Source organism: Amblyraja radiata, chromosome 2 (assembly GCF_010909765.2).
Source record: "Amblyraja radiata isolate CabotCenter1 chromosome 2, sAmbRad1.1.pri, whole genome shotgun sequence".
Lineage (NCBI taxonomy): Eukaryota > Metazoa > Chordata > Chondrichthyes > Rajiformes > Rajidae > Amblyraja > Amblyraja radiata.
In genome coordinates this window covers 139,080,847-139,107,612 of record NC_045957.1, presented here as the reverse complement: position 1 = coordinate 139,107,612, position 26,766 = coordinate 139,080,847, and the positions used below count along the sequence as shown (strand labels likewise).

The 26,766-nt window shown below is 44.2% G+C and overlaps 1 protein-coding gene and 1 non-coding gene across 18 annotated transcripts in view; one reads left to right on the top strand and one right to left on the bottom strand.

Moving 5' to 3' along the window:
• The window catches only part of fhod3 (formin homology 2 domain containing 3), a 637,022-nt gene that overhangs the window by 200,991 nt on the left and 409,265 nt on the right, over positions 1 to 26,766 (top strand). The window lies entirely within an intron of this gene.
• trnaf-gaa lies at positions 22,947 to 23,019 on the bottom strand. The gene has a single exon. It is a non-coding gene; the product is annotated as a tRNA-Phe (tRNA).

Below are 26,766 nucleotides of genomic sequence, written 5' to 3'. Positions count from 1 at the left end.
GCTCCCCCCTCCTCCCCACGCTCCCCTCTGCTCCCCCACGCTCCCCTCTGCTCCCCCACTCTCCCCTCTGCTCCCCCACGCTCCCCTCTCCTCCCCACGCTCCCCCTCTGCTCCCCCACTCTCCCCTCTTCTCCCCCACGCTCCCCCCTCCTGCCCCACGCTCCCCCCTCCTCCCCCACGCTCCCCCCTCCTCCCCCACTCTCCCCTCCCCTCCCCCACTCTCCCCTCTGCTCCCCCATGCTCCCCTCTCCTGCCCCACGCTCCCCTCCCCTCCCCCACGCTCCCCCCTCCTCCCCCACGCTCCCCTCTGCTCCCCCATGCTCCCCTCTCCTGCCCCACGCTCCCCCCTCCTCCCCCACGCTCCCCCTCCTCCCCCCCGCTCCCCCCTCCTCCCCCACGCTCCCCCTCCTCCCCCACGCTCCCCCCTCCTCCCCCACGCTCCCCTCTGCTCCCCCACACTCCCCCCTCCTCCCCCACGCTCCCCTCTGCTCCCCCACGCTCCCCTCTCCTGCCCCATGCTCCCCTCTCCTCCCCACGCTCCCCTCTGCTCCCCCACGCTCCCCTCTCCTCCCCCACGCTCCCCTCTGCTCCCCCTCGCTCCCCTTTCCTCCCCCACGCTCCCCTCTCCTCCCCACGCTCCCCCCTCCGCCCCCACGCTCCCCCTCCTCCCCCACGCTCCCCTCTGTTCCCCCACGCTCCCCCATGCTCCCCCACGCTCCCCACTCCTGCCCCATGCTCCCCTCTCCTCCTCCACGCTCCCCGCCTCCTCCCCCACGCTCCCCTCTCCTCCCTCATTCTCCGTCTCACACCCCTCCCATATCTGTCTCTCCCCCACCCCTCCGTCTCTCCCTCCCTCCCCTCTCCCTCTCTCCTCCCTCCCCTCCGCCTCCCTCCTCTCCTCTCCGTCTCCCTCCTTCCATCTCCGCTTTTCCCTCCACCCCCCCTCTCCGCCTCTCCCCCCTCCCCTCTCCCATTTTAAAATCTTCCCATCCTGGTTCCCATTGTGTAGCAGCAGGCTACCACACATGTAGTTGGCACATGTGCTCATTTTCTGGTATCAAGCTGTGCTGAAATCTAATGATTTATGAACTCAGCGGTAAATAATGCACAGCTCAATGCAGAGCCAGCAGGTTAGCGTCGTGTGACAACGCAGGATAGATTTATTCCAAATTTTTAAACCACGCATAAAATTGGGGAATATAGAAAGATTTTTAGAAATGCAGAGGATGCGTTTATCAAAGGAAAAAAGTTAAACTTGGTGAGGATCAGCAAAATGTAATGTATCTGAAGGTGGAAGGTTGGAGATGATTTTCTGTTGATCAACTTTGTAAACTGGGTAGAATACTCGTTTGCAAAAAGAGACATGTACAAAAACTAGATTGGATAAATATAGTAATGAATATGAAGTTTAGTTTATGGTCGCATGTAATGAGGTGCAGTGAAAAGCTTTTGTTGTGTGCTAACCAGGCAGCGGAAAGACAATACATGATTACCTTCAAGCCATTTACAGTGTACAGATACACGATCCAGGGAATAAAGTATAGTGTATTCTTTATTCCTATACTGAGGGTCGCCAATGAGGTAGGTTGTAGCTTGAGGCCGTAGCTCTAGTTGTTGTCCATGAATCTGGAGGTGTGCGTTCACACACATATACCTTTTGCCTTCGGGTTCAAAAGGGGACTGCAGATGCTGGAATATCGACGGTACACAAAATTGCTGGGGAAACTCAGCGGGTGCAGCAGCATCTATGGAGCGAAGGAAATAGGCGACGTTTCGGGCCGAAACCCTTCTTCCGTTTCGGCCCGAAACGTCGCCTATTTCCTTCGCTCCATAGATGCTGCTGCACCCGCTGAGTTTCCCCAGCAATTTTGTGTACCGCGTATACCTTTTGCCTGCTGGGTGAGGGGAGAAGAGGGAGTGGCTGAGGTGTAACTCACCCTTGATTAGCACCGTTGAAATTGGATAAATTGGCAGGCCCAAAGATAAATATATCCCATCCTTATGCCAAACAAATGTCTATATTATGGATGAATAAATTTCTAAAGTTTGACTGAATAATGATAAATGGAACGGTGTTTCCTGATGCAGCCTACATCTCTGAATAGTTCCCATATGGTCGGCTTGTCAAGAAAATAAATACCAGTAGGATCCAAGGGACGGTGGCAACTTGGATCGGAAATGGTCTTAATGATGGGAATCAAATGGTGATGCTTGATGAATGATTTTGTAACTGGAAGACTGTTGCTATGTTTTGTTGCAGGGGTCACTAGCTGGCCCTTTGTTATGTATATTAATTATTTAAATGATGGAAGCATGATAAAGAAGCTTTGAGATGGTACAAAAAATAGATTGTGTGGTTTGTGGTCAGGAGAAAATGTCCGGACCAGATCTATGTGGGGAGTGGGGAGAAAAGTGGCAAGATAATCACTGAGAAAACCTATCAGAAATGTAAATGAAACTTCTTTGGTGAAAGGAGAGACAGGATGTGAGGCACATTGCCTCAGGGATTGGTTTAGGTGAAGAGTATTTGTTCCGTTTTAGTTTATTGTCACGTACACCAAGGTACAGTGAAAAGCTTTTGTTGCGTGCTGACCAGTCAGCAGAAAGACAATACATGGTTACAATCGAGCCACCACAGTGGACGGACACGTGATAAGGGAGACATGTTTAGTGCAGTAAAGAGGTAGATAGCAGTTCAGGACTGCTCTCTAGTTGTGGTAGGATGATTCAGTTCCCTGTTTACAGCTGGGATGAAACGGTCCATGTTTCTGTTCTTGTTCTTGGATGGATAAATTTACGGGGAGGTTGGACAAACAAGCACATGACAGAGAAAGAATAAAGGGTTATGTTGATCGAGCGGTCGAAAGACTGGAGGGTGATCATATGGAGCATAAATTCTGGCATGGATTAGTTCCACAAGAAACTGCAGATGCTGAAATTTGGCAGGCAGCATCTGTGCAGGGATTGAATAGATGACATTTTGAGATGGGGCCCTCTCCATTCTAATTATAAGGAATTATGTGCGGAAGCATCTTGGGGGTCCAGGTTCATGGCTCCCTGAATGTGGCTGCAAAGGGAAATAGTGGGAAAGAAGATGTGTGGTGTGCTTTTGGAGTATTGCATGCAGTTCTGGTCACCTCTTTACAGGAAGGATGTGGAGGATTTGGAGAAGGTGCAGAAAAGGTTTATCAGAATGTTGGTACACAAAAATGCTGGAGAAACTCAGCGGGTGCAGCAGCATCTATGGAGCGAAGGAAATAGGCAATGTTTCGGGCCTTAACCCTTCTTCAGCCCAAAACGTTGCCTATTTCCTTCGCTCCATAGATGCTGCTGCACCCGCTGAGTTTCTCCAGCATTTTTGTGTACCTTCGATTTTCCAGCATCTCCAGTTCCTTCTTAAACACTTTTCAGAATGTTGCCTGGATAAGGGGGTATTAGCTACAAGGAGAGGATGGACAAACTTGGATTGGTTTCTCTGGGGCATCGAAGGTTGAGGGGAGACCTGGTAGAAGTATATGAAATTGAGGGGCATAGATAGGATAGACAGTCAGATCCTCCCCCCTCCCCCCCGGATGAAAATGTCAAGGACGAGAGGGCATAACTTTAAGTTGAGAGGGGCAAAGTTTAAAGATGTATGAGTGATTTATTTTTTTACACAGGTTTGTGAGTGCCTGGAACACCCTGCCTGATGGTGGAGTCAGATATGATATTACGTGTAAGAGACTTTTAGAAGACACTTGGATATGCAAGAAAAGGAAGGATATGGATCATGTGCAGGCAAATGAGATTAATTTACGTCGGCATTGTGTTCAGCACAGAGATTGTGGACCGAAGTCTCAGAGTGTCTCCGAGGATCCTCCAGTGCTTCTACGCAGCGGCAGTGGAAAGCATCTTGTCCGGGAACATTACCATCTGGTTTGGGAATTGGAAATAAACTTGACTTGACTTGAAGGGTCTGTACTGTACTATTCTATGTTTTTTTTTTGTTTTTTTTTTTGTTAGAAGTACAATAATGTGGTACCACAGTACCTAATACTTATTGACATATTACATTTCATATACAACTTCTTATTTTTAATTTAATAATAAAGTAAGGAAGGAAAGAGTAGAAAAAGAGAGATTATCATAGAGATTGGTGAGTGAGATAGAACGGTAGCCCAAAAGAAGAGAGAATACACGAAAAGGTACAGAAGAATGGAGAAGAGAGAGAGATAGAAAAGAAGAAATAGAGAGAGAAAGAGAAAGAAACAAAGCAGAAAAAAAGGAGATTGAGGGAGCTATACCTATTTAATGTTCTTGGCCACCTGTCACCTGATTCTGAAACATTTGATTTCTACGGTTGTGTTGCACCGTATGCTTGTAAAAAGTCGATAAAAGGAGACCAAATCACTAAGAATTGGTCTGCTTTACCGACTAGGAAAAGGGGAGATGCAGCGAGACCTGGGTGTCATGGTACACCAGTCATTGAAAGTAGGCATGCAGGTGCAGCAGGCAGTGACGAAAGCGAATGGTATGTTAGCTTTCATAGCAAAATGATTTGAGTATAGAAGCAGGGACGTTCTACTGCAGTTGTACAGGGTCTTGGTGAGACCACACCTGGAGTATTGCATACAGTTTTGGTCTCCAAATCTGAGGAAGGACATTATTGCCATAGAGGGAGTGCAGAGAAGGTTCACCAGACTGATTCCTGGGATGTCAGGACTGTTTTATGAAGAAAGACTGGATAGACTTGGTTTATACTCTCTAGAATTTAGGAGATTGAGAGGGGATCTTATAGAAACTTATAAAATTCTTAAGGGGTTGGACAGGCTAGATGCAGGAAGATTGCTCCCGATGTTGGGGAAGTCCAGGACAAGGGGTCACAGCTTAAGGATAAGGGGGAAATCCTTTAAAACCGAGATGAGAAGAACTTTTTTCACACAGAGAGTGGTGAATCTCTGGAACTCTCTGCCACAGAGGGTAGTCGAGGCCAGTTCATTGGCTATATTTAAGAGGGAGTTAGATGTGGCCCTTGTGGCTAAGGGGATGAGAGGGTATGGAGAGAAGGCAGGTACGGGATACTGAGTTGGATCAGCCATGATCATATTGAATGGCGGTGCAGTCTCGAAGGGCCGAATGGCCTACTCCTGCACCTAATTTCTATGTTTCTATGTTTCTATGTTTCAAGATGTGCCGTTTCCGACATATTTGAAATCCACATTTTGAGCGTGGGTGCTGACGCATTTTTCCAAATACTATTCTATGTTCTAATTGCTATCTTCTAATTGCCATTGAAGGTGATGAGTTACCTTGAAGTGGTGCATCCTTGCGGCTAAGATATGCTGCAATGTTGTTGTTTTGAGGTCCATAAAGGCAAAATAAAAAGCAATTACATTTTGTTGTCTGCCTAGTAGACAACTTGAAAGGGGAATTGCAAGATGTGGTATTCCTATGCAGGTACTGGTCTTGACCTCCAGAATAATTGGGGAGAGGGGGGGGTCCCAGGTTTAAAGGAGGAGCAGCACCTCATATTTGGCTTGGGCGGCATGCAACCCAGCGGTATGAATAATGACTTTTCTAACTTCAAGTAATCCTTGCTTTCCCTCACTTTCTATCCCTCCCCATCCTAGTTCTCTGACTGATTAAATTTTACTTTGTATGCCTTGTTTTCCTCTGTCCTCTAGCTAACAATGATGTATTGAACTTTGTCCCTTGGACTAGTGGGGTACCGCAAGGCTCGTTGCTGGGACCGCAGCTATTCACAATATACATCAATGATTTGGATGAAGGGATTCAAAGTAACATTAGCAAATTTGCAGATGACACAAAATTTGGTGGCAGTGTGAACTGTGAGGAGGATGCTATGGGAATGCATGGTGACTTGGACAGGTTGGGGTAGTGGGCAGATGCATGGCAGATGAAGTTTAATGTAGATAAATGTGAGGTTATCCACTTTGGTATCAAAAACAGGAAGGCAGATTACTATCTAAATGGCGTCAAGTTGGGAAAAGGAAAAGTACAACGGGATCTGGGGGTCCTTGTTCATCAGTCTATGAAAGTAAGCATGCAGGTACAGCAGGCAGTGAAGAAAGCGAATGGCATGTTGGCCTGAATAACAAGAGGAGTGGAATATAGGAACAAAGAGGTCCTACTGCAGTTGTACAGAGCCCTAATGAGACCACACCTTGGGTATTGTGTGCAGTTTTGGTCCCCTAATTTGAGGAAGGACATTCTTGCTATTGATGGAGTGTATCGTAGGTTTACAAGGTTAATTCCCGGGATGGCGGGACTGTCATATGCTGAGAGAATGGAGCAGCTGGACTTGTACACTCTGGAGTTTAGAAGGATGAGAGGGAATCTTATTGAAACATGTAAGATTGCTAAGGGTTTGGACACGCTAGAGGCAGGAAACATGTTCCCGATGTTGGCGGAGTCCAGAACCAGGGGCCACAGTTGAAGAATAAGGAGTAAGCCATTTAGAACGGAGACGAGGAAACACTTTTTCTCACAGAAAGTTGTGAGTCTGTGGAACTCGCTGCCTCAGAGGGCGGTGGAGGCCGGTTCTCTGGATGCTTTCAAGAGAGAGCTAGATGGGGCTCATAAAGATAGCGGAGTCAGGGGTTATGGGGAGAAGGCAGGAGCGGGGTACTGAATAAAGTTGATCAGCCATGATCACATTGAACGGTGGTGCTGGCTCGAAGGGCCGAATGGCCTACTCCTGCACCTATTGTCTATTGTCCCCTTTGATCACTCATTTTCACAGCTTGCCCTCTCCCCTGACTCGGACTGAAGGAGGGTCTGAACCTGGAACGTCACCCATTCCTTCTATCTAGAGATACTGCCTGTCTCACTGAGTTACTCCAGCATTTTCTCTATCTTCGGTGTAATCCAGCATCTGCAGTTCCTTCCAAGCAGGTTTAAAGTCCTGTTGGATTACCCGTGACAAGTATCAAGTGCATTTTGTAGACTCGATGTACTGCAGTTACAATGCAATGTCAGTAGAGGGAATGAAAATTTAGTGTGGTGGATAAGATATCAGACAAGTGTGCTAGGTACACAAAAATGCTGGAGAAACTCAGCGGGTGCAGCAGCATCTATGGAGCGAAGGAAATAGGTAACGTTTCGGGCCGAAACCCTTCTTCAGACTGATAGGGGGTGGCGGGGAGAAGGAAGGAAAACAAGTGTGCTATCTTGTTCGGCAAGTTTGCCATGTCTCCAAGGGCTCTTACTTCTACAAATGCACCACAGGAAACATCACATCGAGGCTTGATTTGGTAACAGCTCTACCCAAGACTGCAAACTTGCAGAGCATTGAGGATGTAGCCCAGTGCATGACACAGACCAGTCTCCCAAACATGAAGTCTATCTAGACTTCGTGCTGCCTCAAACCTTTTTCACCTTGATCACACTTTCTTCTCCCCTCTCCCATCAGACAGAAGATACAAAAACTTGAAAGCACGTAGCAAATATAGGAACAGCTGCTTCCCTGATCTTATTAGAGTGCTGAGCATCCCCGCCCCCCCCATAAGCTAGGATACAGTCCCAGTTCTCCAGCCTATCTCATTGTGTACATTGCACTTTTCCCTCATAATGGTAATGCCATAACACTACATTCTGCAACCTTATATTTTTCACTTAGTACCACCTATCGTACTTGTGTTTGGCATGATTGGGTAATCTGATTTGTTTTGCCTAGATAACACACAAACAAAGCTTGTCAATGTTTACATGTGGTATTAATAAACCTATACCACCTTCTGGATTATGTGGAGCTACTTCTACCATTGGAACTATATTCATTCAGGCAGATTCAAAATCAAACCCCATAGAAACATACACTTTGACCCAACTTGTCCATGCAGAGCAAGAAGTCTTTATTTTGGGCCATGTCTCTCTGATTTTCTCCTGTCCATGTTCAAATGCCTTTTAAATGTTGTAATTATGCCCAGTGGTGGACTGGGTCTAAAAATATTGGTTGCCAGGAGACAAAGGGGGCCCACTTCATCAGGGGCCCACTTGATATAGGGGGCCCACTTCATCAGGGGCCCACTTGCCATCGGGCAAGCTGACACCCTGGCCAGTCCCCCACTGATTATACCTGCCTCGACCCCACACACTATTGTAGCTCTTCTATATACGTATCTTACTGGAAAAAATGCCACTTTTATCCCCTTTTAAATGTTTTCCCTATCATTTTAAACCTTTTCCTCCAATTTTAGACTCCACTACGCTGAGAAAAAGACAGTGACTACCCTATCCATGCTCCCTGCGACCTTCTCAATTTCTTTGAGGTCACCCCACGCCCACGAGGGAGATATGACAATAAAACACTGTTGACTCTTGACTTTCTGGGAGAGAGGTTTGAACCTACCCAATCGCCCCTTATAACTCAGCCCATAATTGCCCAACATTAATTCTGAATCAATTATTAATTATTGTACTCTTGATATGCCTTGCAGATGAAAAGGCTTGGACTATTAAAGGGTGAATGCTTTGTGCTAATCAATCCATAATTAATTTAGAAGGAACTTGTAAGCCTGCATTGTAGTTAACATGTGCCACCAGAGCATAGTTGAGCCAATAAGATAAACATTTTGAAAGGGGTGACCTGAGTTTGTACATAAGGGGATTTAAAAAAAGCCCAGAAGAATATCATGTCTTCTGAGTGAGTGCAGCCCAAGAATAGATTATAGACTTTGGACAGCACAGTGCACTATTTTCCTTCCCCATCTTTGCTGCCATCAGTATAATTTCATACCCAATTCTTGCCATGTCTGATGTACCACACTATGCCAAATTTTAATGAAGCATGAACTTTGGCATGGACGCACATGGCTGTTTCTGTGAAGTAAATTCTCAGTGAGAATAATTTGTGGACTATGAAGTGCTTTGAAGTTGGAAGTAATGCCAATGATTTTCTTTTCATTCTGACATTTCCATATTTCATGCTTTTTTCTTCCTCATTCCCAATTTCTTAGGAGGCCTTGGGCAACCCTCTTTGTATTTGCCTGAGCATTCAGTGCAATGTTTAATTAACCCAGGCTAATGCAATTTGGCACTGTTGGTTGTCTGCCGATTTCAAAGAACATAATTGGAATGAGGTCTTGTGGTAGAAATACAACAATACATTTAGAGTACTACAATACTCATCAAAAGATCTCCATTGCAATCCAAGTTTTGGTGTTCCTAAGCAACTGGAGAATGATTGGAAAACGTTTTTTTATAAATGAATTGGAATATTTCTGTCATAAATGATGCCCGCAACTCGCAAGCCTTCCGTTACTTTCAATAAGACTGAGTCACACGGGTCAGTAACAGACCCTTTAGCCCACCATGTTTATACTGACTGTCGTGCTTATCTATACTAATCCAATTGACGTGTGTTTGGCCCATAACCTGCCATGCCTTGGCAATTAAAATGCATTTTTAGATGCATGCTAAATACAGTGCACAGTGGTGCAGTGGTAGAGTTGCTCCCTCACAGTGCTAGACACCCAGGTTTCTTCGATTTTAAACCAGCATCTGCAGTTCCTTCCTGCACACTGCTGGGTGAGGCAGTTACCATCACAACGTTTAAGAAACATTTAGACAGGTACGTGGATAGGGTAGAGTTAGAGGGATATGGGCCAAAGGCCGGCAGTTGGGACTAGTATAGATGGGGCATGTTGGCTGGCGTGGGCAAGTTGAGCCAAAGGGTCTGTTTCCACACTGTGTGACTCTATCTATTAGTAAATGCAGGTGATGGAGCTAACCGAGCAGTCAGACAAAATGTTGTACGAAGGAACTGCAGATGCTGGTTTATACCAAAGATAGACGCAAATTGCTGGAATTACTAAGGGTCTCGACCTGAAACATCACCCATTCCTTCTATCCAGAGATGCTGCCTGTCCCGCTGAATTACTCCAGCATTTTGTGTCTATCTCCTGCTGTCATCTTATCTTCTATCTATATTGCTAAAAGTCTGTTCTTGACCGGTTTTGGCCCCCCCCCCCCCCCCCCCCACTGGCGAGCAATATTGTAATTGGTGGTGAGGTGGAATATTGGTGGAATATTGCGTTGGTGACCAGTCCTCCCGTGTGATGCTGGGACCCAACGGGTCCCACTTAGTCTAGTATATACTAATGTGGCCACTGACGTTTTAGCCCATGTTACTAGTGTACTGTATGTGCACAAAAATGCTGGAGAAACACAGCGGGTGCAGCAGCATCTATGGAGCGAAGGAAATAGGCAATGTTTCCAGCCGAAACGTTGCCTATTTCCTTCGCTCCATAGATGCTGCTGCACCCGCTGAGTTTCTCCAGCATTTTTGTGTACCTTCGATTTTCCAGCATCTGCAGTTCCTTCTTAAACAAATTACTAGTGTATGTGTTGCTTGACTGTCATCAGGATTAGATAGGCTAAATGTGTTTGAGTAGAGGAATCATGAACCAAAGGGCATGGGTGTAAAGTGAGGGGAGAGGGGAGATTTAATAGGAACCCAAACGGAAACGTTTTTACTCAAAGGGTGGTAGGTCTATGGAATGGGCTGCCAGAGGAGGTAGTTGAGGCAGGTACTATCATAGCATTTAAGAAACATTTGGATAGGCACAGGGATAGGAAACCAAGAAATAAAAGTGGGTTGCACTTTTCTCCAGATCAACTGTGGTAAACATTTAGAATGCTCTCCTCTGACAAGCTGTGGATACTAAAGTAGCAATGCAATGGCTATTGGTGTGGATGGGTACCATAAGGGATATGAAGCAAATGTGGGCAATACACGGAGAGGTTGAAAAAGGGCATAAACCACCTGGTGATGCAGACTTGCCAATGTGTCATTTCTCTTTCCTATGTTTCTAAACACTTGGATCATGCCAAAAATCATATTTTTTAAGAGAGGTAACAGCTTTATTGTCTGCCTTTCAGTTCAGACAAGATAAAATGAATAGCCAAATTGCTTGCTTGTCAGTTTGCTCTAGGTTTAATCCAGCATTAAATACGTAGCAGCTCTCTGGCAATCGTTCACATTCACCTTCAGCATTGGTTAAATATGATAAAGAACAGAGTAACCTGTAAACATAGATGAAAAGCATTAAAGTAAAAGCACACATGTAAAGCGTATTGGCTGTGTGCATTTACTGTTGAGTTATTTTCTGGCAGTGTTTATTGCCAGGGTGTCCTTTTGGCTGTGCTAATACCTAGGTTATGCATTGGCAGTGCTCGGAGCTAGACAACCCTGTTGGATTTATCTAATGACTGGCTGGGAAGTTGTCCTGTCCGATATTCAAATTCCAAGCCAATGCACCACTGGGACTTGAGTGCCCAAGCTATCAGCTCCATATACTGTCACAAACTGCCTGTTGTCACGAGCATGTGGCGAAGATAATTCTTATTGTATTCAATATTAAGTTTAATCTTCATTCACATGGCAGTTTATTATGATATATGATGTAGTGCCTGAATATTTTTTCTGTTGGTCTATTACCTGTTAATTATGTGAAATGCCAAATAATTCCAATAATTCTGGCCAACTTGAATTCAAGACGAGATATTAATTGTTTTCTTAAGTAGTTATATTTCAAATAGTAATTCTTTATTGACCAACTATTGAATAGTTCATAACCAACTTTTAATTTGCTAATTGGGGAAATCTATTAATTTCTGTACAATTTGAACTCTGGGTGCAGTTTGCAGGAAATCGCACGCGCTCTTACCAAATATAGTAAAGATTTGAATAAGGTTCCCTTTCCCGATTATTTTCCATTAATGATAGTTGTAAAATCTTGTTAAAAATATATAAATCAGTAAACGTGCTATGATTACGTCCTTGGGTTTGCCTTCAAATATAAGATAATGAAAAGTAGTTTTATTAACCAGTGACTAGGAGATTAATTGTCACACAGTAGTGCTATAATCAAAATTGATCAAGATTTCTGACTGATAATTATATATGTTTTAAAGCATAAAGTTAAGGCCTATGCTCGCATTCATCTGGCTGATTTATATGTTTGAATCCCTAATTTAATTCTCCTTGTATGCAAGACCAGCAAAATGGCATTGTACAAATTCATGAAAGGAATAGATCTGATAGATGCGTAGAGTCTCTTGCCCGGAGTGGGGGAATTGAGAACCAGAGGACATAGGTTTAAGGTGAAGGGGGAAAGATGTAATGGAATTCTGAGGAGTAACTTTTTCACACAGACGGTGGTTGGTGAATGGAACGAGCTGCCGGAGGGGGTAGTTGAGGCAGGTACTATCGCAAAGTTTCAGAAACATTTAGTCAGATACATGGATAGGACAGGTTTGGAGTGATATGAACCAAACGCCAGGCAGGTGTGACTAGTTTAGATGGGATATGTTGGCCAGTGTGAGCAAGTTGGGACGAAGGGCCTGTTTTCACGCTCTGACTCGGGCTCTATTATTCCTTGTTTCATAGATGAAAATGTGAGCCAGCTGCATGATTAGAGATAAAACTGGAGAAGTTCATGCTTAATGGATTTCAATGAGCCAGATACGAGTTTTTTAATATGAATTGAATCTTGATGCTCCTATGTTCCAATTTGAACTTAATTTGCCAGTTTAGCACTCTAGCCAATAGAAGCTACAGTATTGTATACATAGTTAAACCAAGGCGCTAATGTGCATAGATCCTATAGCGAGCAAGATAGGTCACTCGACGAAAAAAGACGTAGTACGGTCATGGGCAGATTCATGGGTAATTTTCGGCCCCATTTCTGTAACCGGCTTCCGTCTCCGCACCAAAGGTCCCATAGCTGAGCAAAGGTACTAGTGCGGAGACGGAAGCCGGTTACGGAAACGTACCCGTAGAAATAAAAGTTATTTAGTAAAAATCTTCTAATTTTCAGAATTATAATCTATTAACACAAACTGTTCCCCCGCAACGTTGATTACACTGCGAGTCGGGTCGGGCCGGGTTACTGAAATGGATGAAAAAGAGGCCCATGTACCGCTCCGTTGCGTACTACACGTCAGCCCATTGCATTTAGAAGAGGTGGTCTATCTTGCTCCGCTATAGGATCTTTGCTAATGAGGTCCTTTCCAGTTGCCAAGAAAAGTATTTGAAAGTAAATGAGTTTGGGCACATAAACCTGGGGGAAATACAAATGGGGAAAAAAAAAGTCCTTCTTGGATATGGGCATAGATTGTAAAAAAAAAATCATAGATGTTAAAACAGTCAATGGTTTAACAGTAGTTGAGGTGTGGAAAATGCCTTGACTATTGGGCTACAGAAGCAGTTATTGTTATTCAGATCAAACGCAAAGACTGAGATTACTGATTGAAGACTACCACAGTGACAATGTGGTTAATTAATTCAATCTGCAATGGCAAGCAGCTATCATTAATGGAAACCTTAAATGACTGGATTGTAAACCCAAATTGCTTCAGGAAAGGACATTTGAGCCCACAACAATGCGGTTGTAACGAGGCTAGGAAGTTGCACTGTTGAGGGGCAATTGTGGATTGAAAATAAATCTCATTTGGACCACTACCACTCACACCTGAGTTGAGTTTATTTATTTATCCCGTGTACCGAGATGCAGTGAAAAGCTGTGGTTGCGTTCTAACCAGTTAGCAGAAAGCCAATACAAGATTACAATTGAACCTTCCACAGAACCTTCCACAGAGTACAGATACATGACAAAGGGAATAACGTTTAGTGCAAAACAAAGTCAAGCAAAGTTTGTTTGAAGATAGTCAGGGTAGATGGTAGCTCAGGACTGCTCTCTAGTTGTTGGTAGAGTGGTTCAATTGCCCGATAACAGCTGGGAAGAAACTGTCCCTGAATCTGGAGGTATGCATTCTCCTAATTCACTGGATAAAAACAAAACTTGTTCTGAAACTTGTCTGCAGAAGGGTCCCCATTTGAAACGTCATTGGTCCATTTTCCACCATGGATGCTGCTTGGCCGGCTGTGTATCTCCAGCACTTTGCTTTTTACTCTTGTTCCTATAAATTCTGGGACGAAGGGCACAATTCAGCAGGGATCACATTGGAGGAAATAAATGAAGACTAATAATCAGTATTAGCTCTGGTGTTTGTTCTCATTACCGTCCTGGGCAATCACAATATAGGGTTCCACTGGCTCCAACTGTAATTCAGCTAGAACTATATTGTGCTGTGCAATTATCACAATGCCATTTTAGGAAAATTCTTCACTCTTTCTCAAATGTCACTGTAATCAGCGAGAAGACAAAATACACTACACAAAGAGTATAAATAAGTGCTGGCCAAATACACGACTGCAGAAAGTTGAAAAATTGCCATTGGTTTTAAGCTGTCTGGTGCTGCATTAGCATGTATTCATGTTTCAGTGGGTTGGGAGAGGTTAGTTGGCCTTATGGGCCAGGGCCAGTCCCACTAATGCGGCTTTTTCGGCGACTTCTGACACCCGTCATAGGTCGTGGCAGGTCGCGAAAATGTTCAACATGCAGCGACCAGAAAGACACTACGACTCCTTGGGCGACTGGGGAGACTATTCGCGACCATACAGGCGACATGTTGCGGGGTGAAACCTGCATGGTCATGAGTAGTCGCCCAAAGAGTTGTACCTTGTTCTGGTCACTGCTGGATATTCAACATGTTGAACATTTTCGGCGACACGTAACGACCTATGACGGGTGACAGCAGTCGCCGAAAAAGTCACGTAAGTGGGATAGGCCCATTAAGGCTGCAATGATTTTGTTTCTGTCATGTTGAGCAAGTCAATGATCTTTGAATTTATATCAGGCCGCCTTCTGTAAATGGGGATCATCTGATCATGCTCTTGTGATGTTTTAGATTGTATCTACCTCATTCTTGTGTGAGAAGGAACTACAGATGCTGGTTTGCACTGTAGATAGACACAAAATGCTGGAGTAACTCAGCGGAACAGGCAGCATCTCTGGAGAGAAGGAATGGGTGACATTTTAGGTCGAGAAGAATTAAGGGAATTAAGAGAATTAAGAAGAATTAAGAGACTTTCAGATGGGCATATGGATATGCAAAGAAAGGACAGATGTGGATCATGTGCAGACAGATAGGAGTTGACCTTGGCATCATGTTTGTCACAGATATTGTTGGACAAGGGGCCTGTTCTGTGCCGGTCCCACTCTTGTGCCATACTCTAGAGGTTTCGGTTTTTTAGGCTTTGTTACAGGAAAAGGGATAGATTTGGCCCTGTGTTTTGATAGTGGTGAGTTAAATTAGTTTACAAACATTGAATGTAGTAACAAATGGGAACAAAATTGCAAAGAGTTCTAATTAGGGCTCTATTCTTTTGATTTTGGTTCGGTTTACATTTTTCTCCGTCATTTATAATTGCCATTTATCAAAATCAGATATTTAACATAATAATAATAATAATTGGTGAAACAAATCAACTGTTAATTTCCATATTAATGTACACCTTAAATGTTAATGACAATTAACACCATCTGAATGCTCAAACCATTGATGGCTATCATGATCTCTTACCAATCCAGCTTCCAACACCCCAACCTAAGTTACCTAAGCATTTTATAGACAAATACATTCTATTAGATGACTACAATCAAATGTCGGCATTAGTCTACCAACAATTTTAAATTGCATTCTTAAACCAAAAACATCATTACTATAAAATATTTTGAAAATATGTATTTAAATAGTTCTACAGATGAGTAAGGGCAGCAACAGAAAGAGTTTGCTTATTATCAGTAACAAATGAAAAAATTCTAATTCTAATTACATTTTAATAAATTCCAGAGGGATCAATTTAATGTCCTCACCTTAAAAACATCCTCTAACCATTGCTGATCTTTTGTGAGAGAGTCAGGACTAAAAGCCCTGTCCCACTGTACGAGTTCATTCAAAGAGTTCTCCCGAGTTTGCCCTGATTCGAACTCGGAGATTTACGGTAATGGCCGCTCACAGGTACTCGGGGCTCTCGTGGACACTTTTCAACATGTTGAAAAATCTTCACGAGTCTTCCCGAGCTTACCGCGTTTCCCGAGTACCTGCCGTTAGCGTTACGAGCCGCTAAGAGACGTCCCCGAGCTCCGACGTATCCGCTACGTTGATTCAATGTGCTTACCACGAGTTTGATTTTTTTTTAAACTCGGGAGAGCTCTTGAATGAACTCGTACAATGAGACAGGGCCATGTCAGCCGTGTGTAGAGGAAGACAATTGTGAAACCATTGTGAGACAGTTAAGAATGAGTAACTCAGCAGGACAGGCAGCATCCCTGGAGAGAAGGAATGGGTGATGTTTCAGGTCGAGACCCTTCTTCAGACTGACACCATATTTTCAGAATATTTTATATTAGTAATGTTTTTGGTTTAAGAAAAAATACTTCTTTGAGACCCTTTCATTTTTCAGCATTTTGTCCACCTTAACTTTTATCCCAATTGGCCCTTTTCACATTCACTTGATTCCCTCTGGAAGGTTTGGTAAAGCTTGTTGGATTCTTGACTGGACAGGTTTGTGAGGAGAAATGCTCTTTGCAAGATTGTGCGTGTAAAACAATGCAGATCCCACAAAGACTGTGCACATGCACAGGAAAAACTGTGCAATGACTAGGTCTTAGATGCTGAAATCTATTGGCTCGAGTCTCAGCACAAGCATGGAATGTAGTTATCTTCTGATTAATTTGGTTCCTCTGAATTAACAGTGTGTACTGCCATTATTTGAGAACCCTTGCAGAAAATAGCCTGGATCATTTTCATGAATTTTGTAAAACCACCTGCATTCTTCAGGAATGAATCATATTTCTCAGGCACACGTTTAATCAAACTATGGTGCCAATTGTTTTGTCAGAAGCAAGGGATAATTTAAGAGTGTAATGCAGCAGTGATAAGCTAATAAACCCTTGGGAGAGCCATAGTATCAAACAGTCAAACTGGAACTGGTTTAAAGATGGATAGCAGTATTTGCCTCGCCAACAGTCTCTGCCCCTTCTCTGCTTTTTAGTTTGGGTTAAATGTATGGTTTTAGTGTTCTTCAGCTTGTTTTATGTTGGGGGAGGGGGGGTTGGGGAAAACTTTTTTTATTCTCTTACCTCGACGGAGATGCGATTTTTTTACCATATCGTATCTTGGCCTAACATCGAGGATTTGGAGGCCTCTGCTGGAGACCGACTTCGGGAGCTCCAAGCCACAGGAGCTTTAATCACCCTGACCCGGGAACTTCAATTGTCCCCGACAGATGGTTCGGCTGCGTCGACCATGGGACAAAATGAGGGAAGAAGATTAGACTTTATTTTCTTCAATCACAGTGAGGAATGTAGTTACCTCCTGATTAATTTGGTTCCTCTGAATTAACAGTGCATACTGCCATTATTTGAGAACTTGCACCCTGCTTGAAGTGGTATGAAACTGCACTTGAATTTAGTGGCCTTGCACTCTGCTTGAAGTGGTATGAAACTGCTCTTGAATTTGGTGGCCTTGCACCCTGCTTGAAATGGTAGGAAACTGCATTTGAATTTGGTGGGCTTGCACCCTGCTTGGAGTGGTAGGAAACTGCTCTTGAATATGGTGGCCTTGCACCCTATTTGAAATGGAATTTCAAGGAATAGTCGTGAGTCAACTGCCAGCCCACCAGCCGTAAGTGAGCTGCCAGCACATCAGGCTTGACTAACTGAGCTGCCACCCCAAGAATCCATTTGGCCCACAATGTCCATACTAGCCCTCTGGAAACCAGTCCCTTTAACCCACAACACCCATACTAGCACTCCTCCCCCAATATTGTGTTGGGGGACCAGCCCTCCTGTGTAAACATGGGACCCAACAGGTCCCACTTAGTCTAGTATGTATATAGGATAGGAAGATATTTAATATATTTCCTGCACTATTAATTAGTTAATGTATTCAGCATTGAATGACCGGAGCTGTAAGTATTGCAGTAATAGAATGGATGGGTGAGTATGTGGTCCATCCATAGAACTTTTGCATGAGTCAATGACTTGGTGTTGCATTTATGAATCGATACATCTGGTCATACTACAACTGGAATCTGAAGCTCAAGAAATCAAAATAATGAATCTTTAACATGTTATGTAAAGCATGTAAGTCTTCATCACAATGATCAATGCCATGGCAGGTCTTCTGATACATCAGAGTGACAACGGTCAGTGGGATATATGAACTTTAGTTTAGAGATGCAGCATGGAATGGGTCCTTTGACCTATCAAACCCACACCACACCTGTTCACACAAGTTCTATGTTATTCCACTTTCACATCCGCTCCCTACACTCCAGGGACAATTTACAGAGGTCAATTGACCTGTGAATCCGCATCTCTTTGGGAAGCGGAAGGAAACGAGCACTTAGAGGAAAACAATTTGGTCACAGCGAGAACAGGCAAACTCCACACAGACATCACCCGAGGGTAGGATCTAACCCAGGTCTCTGGTGCTATGAGGCAGCAGCTGCACCACTGTGCTGCCCTTGTGCGTAGTGGGCTTCTTCTAAGTGCCTGCTTCTGAAACACTTCACCGATAGCACATTGATGCAAAACAGTAAAAACTTTCAATGGACCATGAACATGCCCCTGGAGCTCTGTTAGTAATTTGTGAGAATTCATTATGGGGCAAAGGTGAAACATGGCCTGGGACTGCCACATACTATATTGCAGTTAACTATCTTGTTGACGATAAAATCAATTTAAAGCTCGGCAGTGCATTAATACTACACAAACCCTTGTCGCTAGGGAATAAGATATCACTTTATGGGTTGGTTCCTGAATTACTCTTGTCGTGGCTTATCTAATACCAAAGTTAATTCTGACTTATTAGAGATGCTTACAGAATTTGCACATGCAATTTATTTCCTAATTGCCCTTAGGATTTACTTTGCTGAAAAGCTAACATGGTGAACCACTTTAATGCTTGTGAAAGCTTTCTTTTATGCAATATCTCCATGCAGTTCAGCAAACTGTGATCCAACTGAACAAGATTATAAGGCCCTGTTATTGCCCCGCCCATAAGGCACATAATACTTGGTGCAAATGCTGACTTGGCTTCATTCAGAGCCTTATAAAGTATTTAATTGTTAACTTGTGTGCGGTCTTCAATTAGTAAAAGAATCAACGTCTGTCCTTCAATTCACCAAATGGTAATGTTTTGAGCATGTAATAGATTAGTAGATGTAGCAAAATCTGTAGCTGGAGGGTTGTGGATGCCACAAAGATGAATGAATTACAAATAATTTCCCTCTTGCATATACTGTTCTGCCAGAGGCAGTTTATAACTTTGTATTAGGAATTTAATAATGGGAGAAGACACTCAAATAATCATTGGTGTTGCAATGTATCTAATCAAGGCAATGATAACATGTACTGTGAATATGATGCAATCAGTCTGGACACATTGTCACTGAAAAGCATTCATCTGTGTAGTGTTGCCCAAAATATTGCTTAAACATATCACCAGAATGCAGCAGATATTCCAATGGTGGGGAAAAAAAAGACACAAATTCTCGTGTACCTCAACGGGTCAGGCAGCATCTCTGGAGAACATGGACGGGTGACATTTCAGGTCGGGGCCCTTCTTGAGGTGGGGCAGCACAAAGCCTACCGGGTCACTACCCTTCAGACTGAAGGAGGGACCTGACCCAAAACATTACTTATCCATGTTCTCCAGAGATGGTGTCTCACCCACTGAGTTACTCCAACACTATCTTTTTGTTAATCAGCATCAGCAGGTCATAAGGATAGGAGTAGAATTAGGCCATTTGGCCCATCTACTCCACCATTCAATCATGGCCGATCTATCTCTCCCTCCTAACCCCATTCTCCTGTCTTCTCCCCATAAACTCTGACACCCATACTAATCATGAATATATCGATAAATGCCTTAAAAAATATCCACTGACTTGGCCTCCATAGCCTTCTGTGGCAAAGAATTCCACAGATTCACCACCCTCTGATTAAAGAAGCCACCCTCCTCATCTCCTTCGGAAAAGAACGTCCTCTAATTCTGAGTCTATGACCTCTAGTCCTAGACTCTCCCACTAGTGGAAACATCCATGTTTTGGACATCTATTGATGCTTGGACATGGGTTATTTCAGTGCTCACCAAGATTTTTCCCATTGGAAATGTTTAACAGTACTAAATTTCTTCTGGCTCATGTATCTGCATATTGCGATCATCAATGTCCCTTGTACTTGTTGAGAATACCATTGCTGTTCTAATTCATCCTTGAGTGTCAGTCTGTCACAAACAACTTAGATTTGCTGGCTGGTGTGCATTATTTATGAGTGTGATTTGCCATGATCTGATCGATTCTCAATCTGTCACCGTACAAAATAATTTTGATTGTTGCAGCAATTGCATGGAAGGAGACTGAGTTCCCACAACCTCTTTTTTTTTTACTGGTTTGGCCTGGTGGGGCTTTGTTAGTGCTCTCTTGCACTGTTCACCCGGCCCATTTTTAAGTCGCACGTGTTCTCGACTTGAACCTGGTTTTGAAAGCTGGTAGTGCTGCAGTGAATGTAGTCCCTGGGTTATGAAAGGATCCATTCCTGAAAAATTGTCAGAAGCACCTGTTTTCCATAGTAACCCATCTTGTATTGCTGTACAGACATTTGGTATGAATCTTTCATTTTACTAAATGATCATCCTAACATTGACAATAATTGTTGCAATATTTACTGTATCTAGTCATTAATTAGTACCATGAAGCTAATTATTGAAGCTATCTTAAATGCTTTAAGAGCATGCGTGAGCGCTTGTGTAAAGTTGGATTTCTGCAAGTGTGGTTATCTGGGGAGCTCCTGTATAATAGTTGGGTAAATCGCCAGTCCATCCAATCGCCAATTGAAACCAATTACAAAATGCTGGAGGAACTCGGTGTGGGTCAGGCAGGATCTCTGGCGAAAAGGAATAGGTGATGTTTCGGGTCGAGACCCCTTCTTCAGTTCAATCGCCAACCAGCCTTTTATTCCTTTGTCAGAAAATTGTATCATCTTTGGCCCCCATACATCAATTTTTGTAATGCAACCTTCTCATGAATCATAAGGCGATATGTGATATTAATGATGACTGATACACTCCAGCAAAACAGCGGTGGTAACTAGTAGATTTGCTATTTAAAAGATCCAGCAACAATGATTCAATGGACCTCTGATGCTGTCTGTGAGGAGATTAAATGAGTATTTCCTCCACTTGATCTACTTTTACTCCATATCCCAAAGATATCGCTTGGGAGGACAACCAGCCACTTTAAATTGCCACTTGCATGTGGGGGAGCAGCATAATTTGTAGGGGTTTGTTGGGAGAATAAAAGTTTGAAATAAAGAATTGGTGCAAATGGATACTAGATGGTTGACATGGATTTGAATGGAAGGACCTGTTTCCATGCTGTATGATTCTGGTGAATGGATCATCAAATACACTGATTTAAATCTATTACTTCCGGCAATGAATGATTAATATTGTTTATCTCCTGCAGAATACAATAATAACATGAAAGGCCATGAATGCGTGAGGTGAAATAGTTTTTCCCCCCATTATTGCTGAGCTGATGAAGTGATGATCATTTCCTGAAGTTGTTGAACCTTTTGTATCCATAAATCATATTGTTATGGTAGCTTTTTGTATGTCTATTTAAATGATTGAAGATAGACACAAAATGCTGGAGTAACTCAGTTGGACAGGCAGCATTTCTGGAGAGAAGAAACAGGTCTGAGGAAGGGTACCGACCCAACCATATAACCATATAACAAATACAGCACGGAAACAGGCCATCTCAGCCCTTTTAGTCCATGCCGAACACTTATTTTCCCCTAGTCCCATCTACCTGCACTCAGACCATAATCCTCCATTCCTTTCCCGTCCATATACCTATCCAATTTATTTTTAAATGATAAAATCGAACCTGCCTCCACCACTTCCACTGGGAGCTCATTCCACACAGCTACCACTCTCTGAGTAAAGAAGTTCCCCCTCATGTTACCCCTAAACTTCTGTCCCTTAATTCGCAAATCATGTCCTCTTGTTTGAATCTTTCCTATTCTCAATGGGAAAAGCTTATCCACGTCAACTCTGTCTATCCCTCTCATCATTTTAAAGACCTCTATCAAGTCCCCCCCCTTAACCTTCTGCGCTCCAAAGAATAAAGCCCTAACTTGTTCAACCTTTCTCTGTAACTTAGTTGCTGAAACCCAGGCAACATTCTAGTAAATCTCCTGTGTATGTCATCCATTCCTTCTCTCCAGAGGTGCTGCATGTTCTGTTGGGTTACTCCAGCATTTTGTGTCTTTGTTCGGTGTAAACCGGCACCTGCAGTTCCTTCCTATACATTTTAAAATTATTGGTTTGGAATGCAAATTTATTGTTTCAATTTTTAATCTATGCTCATTTGCCATAACATGCCAAAGAAAGATTGTATAAACTAGAATTATTTTATTTATTTCTCTGGCACACAGAGGTGAAGGAATATTTAGCTTTCATGAAAAGACAAGGCAGGCCATTATCTCTGTGGCTCAATGACAGATGAGCACTTAAGGTAGTTCTTGGTAACAGATTACGCTTCAAGTTTAGTTTAGAGATACAGTGCGGAAACAGGCCATTCAGCCCACTGAGTCCATGCCGACCAGCGATCCCCGTAAACTAGCACTATACTACACACTAGGGACAATTTACAACTTTTACCGAAGTCAATTAACCCACAAACCTGTATATCTTTGGAATGTAGGAAAAAACTGCTCCTCCTGGAGAAAGCCCATGTGGTCATGAGGAGAACGTACAAAATCCGTATAGACACCACCTGCAGCCAGGATCAAACCCGGGTGTCTGGCGCTGTAAGGCAGCAACTCTACCGCTGCGACACCGTATCTCCCACAAAGGAAACCGTCCCTTCGCCCCAACATGCCCATGCCATCCAAGAAGGCCTATCTACATTAGTCCCTCCTGTCTGCGTTTGGCCCATATCCCTCTAAACTTTTCATATCCATGTTTTCCTCCAAATGTCTGTTAAAATAAATGTTGTTATAAAATACATAATCCAACACCGCTGCCGAAACCAAGGATTGAACCAGGGACCTTTAGATTTTCAGTCTAATGCTCTCCCAACTGAGCTATTTCGGCTAAGTTGAGAGATGAGTTGGATCATCCAAACATACAAAATACTGCTGACACTTGTCAGACACTGTCCATGGTGGCTCCAACACTGGTTCTCAGGATGCTCTGGTGTACATTGAGAATGGAGGTAATGGGAGTGGCAATGTACCGGGAGTGGATGTGATGGTAGAAACATAGAAAAATAGGTGCTGGAGTAGGCCATTTGGCCCTTTGAGCCAGCACCGCCTTTCGATATGATCATGACTGATCATCTAAAATCAGTACCCCTTTCCTGCTTTTTCCCCCATATCCCTTGATATCGTTGCAGTAAAATTGTCCAATTTTTCATGCAAACTTTGAATGTTTGGAGACTGAATGTAAACCGAACTACAAACAAAGGGTTAATTAAAAATTCAAGGACCTCTTAGGAACAGTAATCATAACATAGCACGTTATGCTAAGATTGAATCAACCTTGTTTTCAATCCAAAACCAGGGTCTTAAATCTAAAAAAAAACATCAGTCTGAAGAAAGGACCCAACCCAAAACGTCACCTCTCCATGCTCTCCAGAGATGCTGCCTGACCCGCTGACTTACTCAAGCACTTTGTGTCCTGCAGTATGAGGTGCAAGTCGTTCATGATATCGTTTATGTAGTCACTAAAAATGTGATTGATTCTAGAATAGCAACGATTGGCAGCTTACCTATTGGTAACTTACCTATTTAACAAAGGGGTGGGAGAATTGAAAACAACAAATTAGTTATACTAACAGCAGAGCTAGTGAGAATGTTCGGACCCCTAATTAAAATAGTAATACCAGGGAATTTGGAAAAATAAATAATAGAATTGGCCCAAGTAAGTATAGGTGTAACATGCTTGTTTTTTTCGGATTGTAGGTTTTAACTTGCAAAAAAAAGATAAGGAAGAACCAGTGTTGCAATTCGGTTGGCAAATTGTGTATCAGCCCTGGAGATGCCAAAGACTGCAGATGCTGAAATCTTAAGCAAAACACAATGGTCTGGAGGAGCTCAGCGGATGAGGGAATATTTATGGAGAGAATGGGCATGAGATGTTTTTGACTGGGCCTCTTCTTCAGACTCTTGGAGTAGGGGTTGGAAAGCTGGAAAAGGGATGGAATAGGGGTAAAGCTTGGCAAATGAAAGGTTTAGTTAAGCGATACCTTGTGGAAAAGGGCCTTTTAGCCCACCGAGTCCGCACCGACCAGCGATCCCCGCACATTAACACTATCCTACACATACTAGAGACAGTTTTTACATGTATACCAAAGCAATGAACGTACAAACCTGTACATTTTTGGAGAGTGGGAGGAAGCCTGAGTACTCGGGGGGGGGGGGGGGGGGGGGGGGTGACCACGTGGTCACGGGGTGAGCGTAGAAACGAAGTAAAGACAAGCACCCGTAGGCAGGATCGAAGCCGGGTCTCTAGCGCTGTAAGGCAGCAACTCTACCGCTGTACCACCGTGCGACCCTGGTGGATGCAGGTGTGCGAGGTTTGATTGGCAGACGGGTGGAATAAGTGACGAAGGCCAGCGATGAGTAGGAGACAAAAGGGTGTCAGATAAGGAAAGAAGAGAAGCAATGAAATCTCCGGTGTTTCAGAGAAATCAATCCAAACTGTCCAACCTCTCCGTGTATTAGTAATCCAGGCATCATTCTGGTAAACCACCTCTGCACCCTTGCTGAAACCTCCACATTCTTCCTGCAATGGGGGTGACCAGAACCGCACGCAAAAAATGATACTAGGAAAATGGACAAGGGAGAGCCAGTGGATGTAGTGTACCTGGACTTTCAGAAAACATCTGATAAGGTCCCACATAGGAGATTCGTGGGCAAAATTAGGGCACATGGTATTGGGGGTAGAGTGCTGATATGGATAGAAAATTGGTTGGCAGATAGGAAACAAAGTGTAGGGATTAACGGCAGGCAGTGACTAGTGGGGTACAGCAAGTCTCGGTGCCAGGACCGCAGCTATTTACAATATACACCAATGATTTGGATGAAGGGATTCAAAGTAACGTTAGCAAATTTGCAGATGACACAAAACTGTGAACTGTGAGGAGGATGCTATGAGAATGCAGGGTGACTTGGACAGGTTGGTGGAGTGGGCAGATGCATGGCAGATGAAGTTTAATGTGGATAATGTGAGGTTATCCACTTTGGTATCAAAAGCAGGAAGGCAGATTACTATCTAAATGGCGTTAAGTTGGGAAAAGGGGAAGTACAACAGGATCTGGGGGTCCTTGTTCATCAGTCTATGAAAATAAGTGTAAATAATTTAAGTCTGACACACTGTAACTTTACTGAGTATTTAATAAAGGCACATGTGAAGCACGTCCCAGTACTGACTGCATCTAGTCTTCAGGCGTACTGGAACCAAGGGAGGAGCAACGGGAAGATATCACAGTTATACTGAGATGACTAAGGCATGGTTAGTGGTCTTGAGGTAGCTACATTAGAGGTTGCATGCATAAACCATCTACATCCTTTCCCTTAGAAATCTAAAATTGAAGTTATAACAGTGGCAGTGTGATTATACAACACATGCAAATTTAAACGAAATCACCGTAGCGGACAGGAGGTTTGACAACCCGACCCGAGCGTGTGCGTATAGCACCATCACCCTCCCCACCAGATAGAAGAGGAGGCGGAGCAGTAGCAGCCGGGAAGGAGGAAGCAGGCGGAGACCCAACCGGGAATGCGGGAGGTGACCCAACCGGCACAGGTGATCCAGGAGGAGGAGACGGGGGAGAAGGAGGAGAAGGAGGACGAGCCGGGGAGGAGATCATCTGCCCGAAACCAGGAAGTACAGAAGGAGGAGAACGCGGCAAGCGAACTGACCGGGGCATGCAGGGAGCTGCGGGGTAATTGGTAGTGGCAGGCTCGAAACGCAACGGAGGAGCGTAGGGATCCGCAGGAGGAGGCAGAGGCTCGTTAACGGCCAACAGGTGCTGGCGGCTCCGGCGGTAGACAGTGCCATCAAAGTCCACCAGGTAAGATCTCGGGGAATCGTCCACACCAACAACGGTTGCGATTCGGGAGAATCCGGTGGCTGTCTGCATGCGGACGACCTGGCCAGGCAGTAGTGGTGAGAGCGGGCGGCAGGACTTGTCATGAGAGCGGCGCTGTACCTCATGCTTGTGAGCAATCCGTTGCTGGACGGCGGCAGGCTGGAGGACCTTGGGCACCTGGGATTGTTGGGCGATCGGAATCGGTGGGCGAAGCACGCGGGACATCAGACGCTGGGCAGGGGATCGCATGCGAGGGTCCCGTGAGATGTTGCGAAGGTTGAGTAGACCCAGGTAGAAGTCACCATTGGAGAGACGAGACTGCTCGAGCAAAGTCTTGGCACTGCGGACAGCTCGCTCGACCAGGCCGTTGCTCTGCGGGTATTCGGGGCTGCTGGTATAGTGAGTGAAGTTCCACTTCACAGCGAAAGCCTGGAATTCTGCGCTGGTGAACTGACGGCCGTTGTCGGTCTGTAAGCGGACCGGGGACCCAAAGGTAGCAAAGTGTCTGCGCAGCTTACTGATAACCATTTCAGAGGTGATAACAGGGAGAAGGTCCACCTCGAACCAGTTGGAGTATGAATCAACCAACACCAGGTAGTGCTTGCCTCGCCATTCGAATATGTCAGCAGCCAGCGAGGTCCAGGGCATGGCAGGCGCAGGCTGCTGCGGAAGTGGCTGGTGCTGCTGATGTGGGGCAAGAGTGTTGCAATCAGGACAGGAGGCTACTCGGGCTTTATTGTACTTGG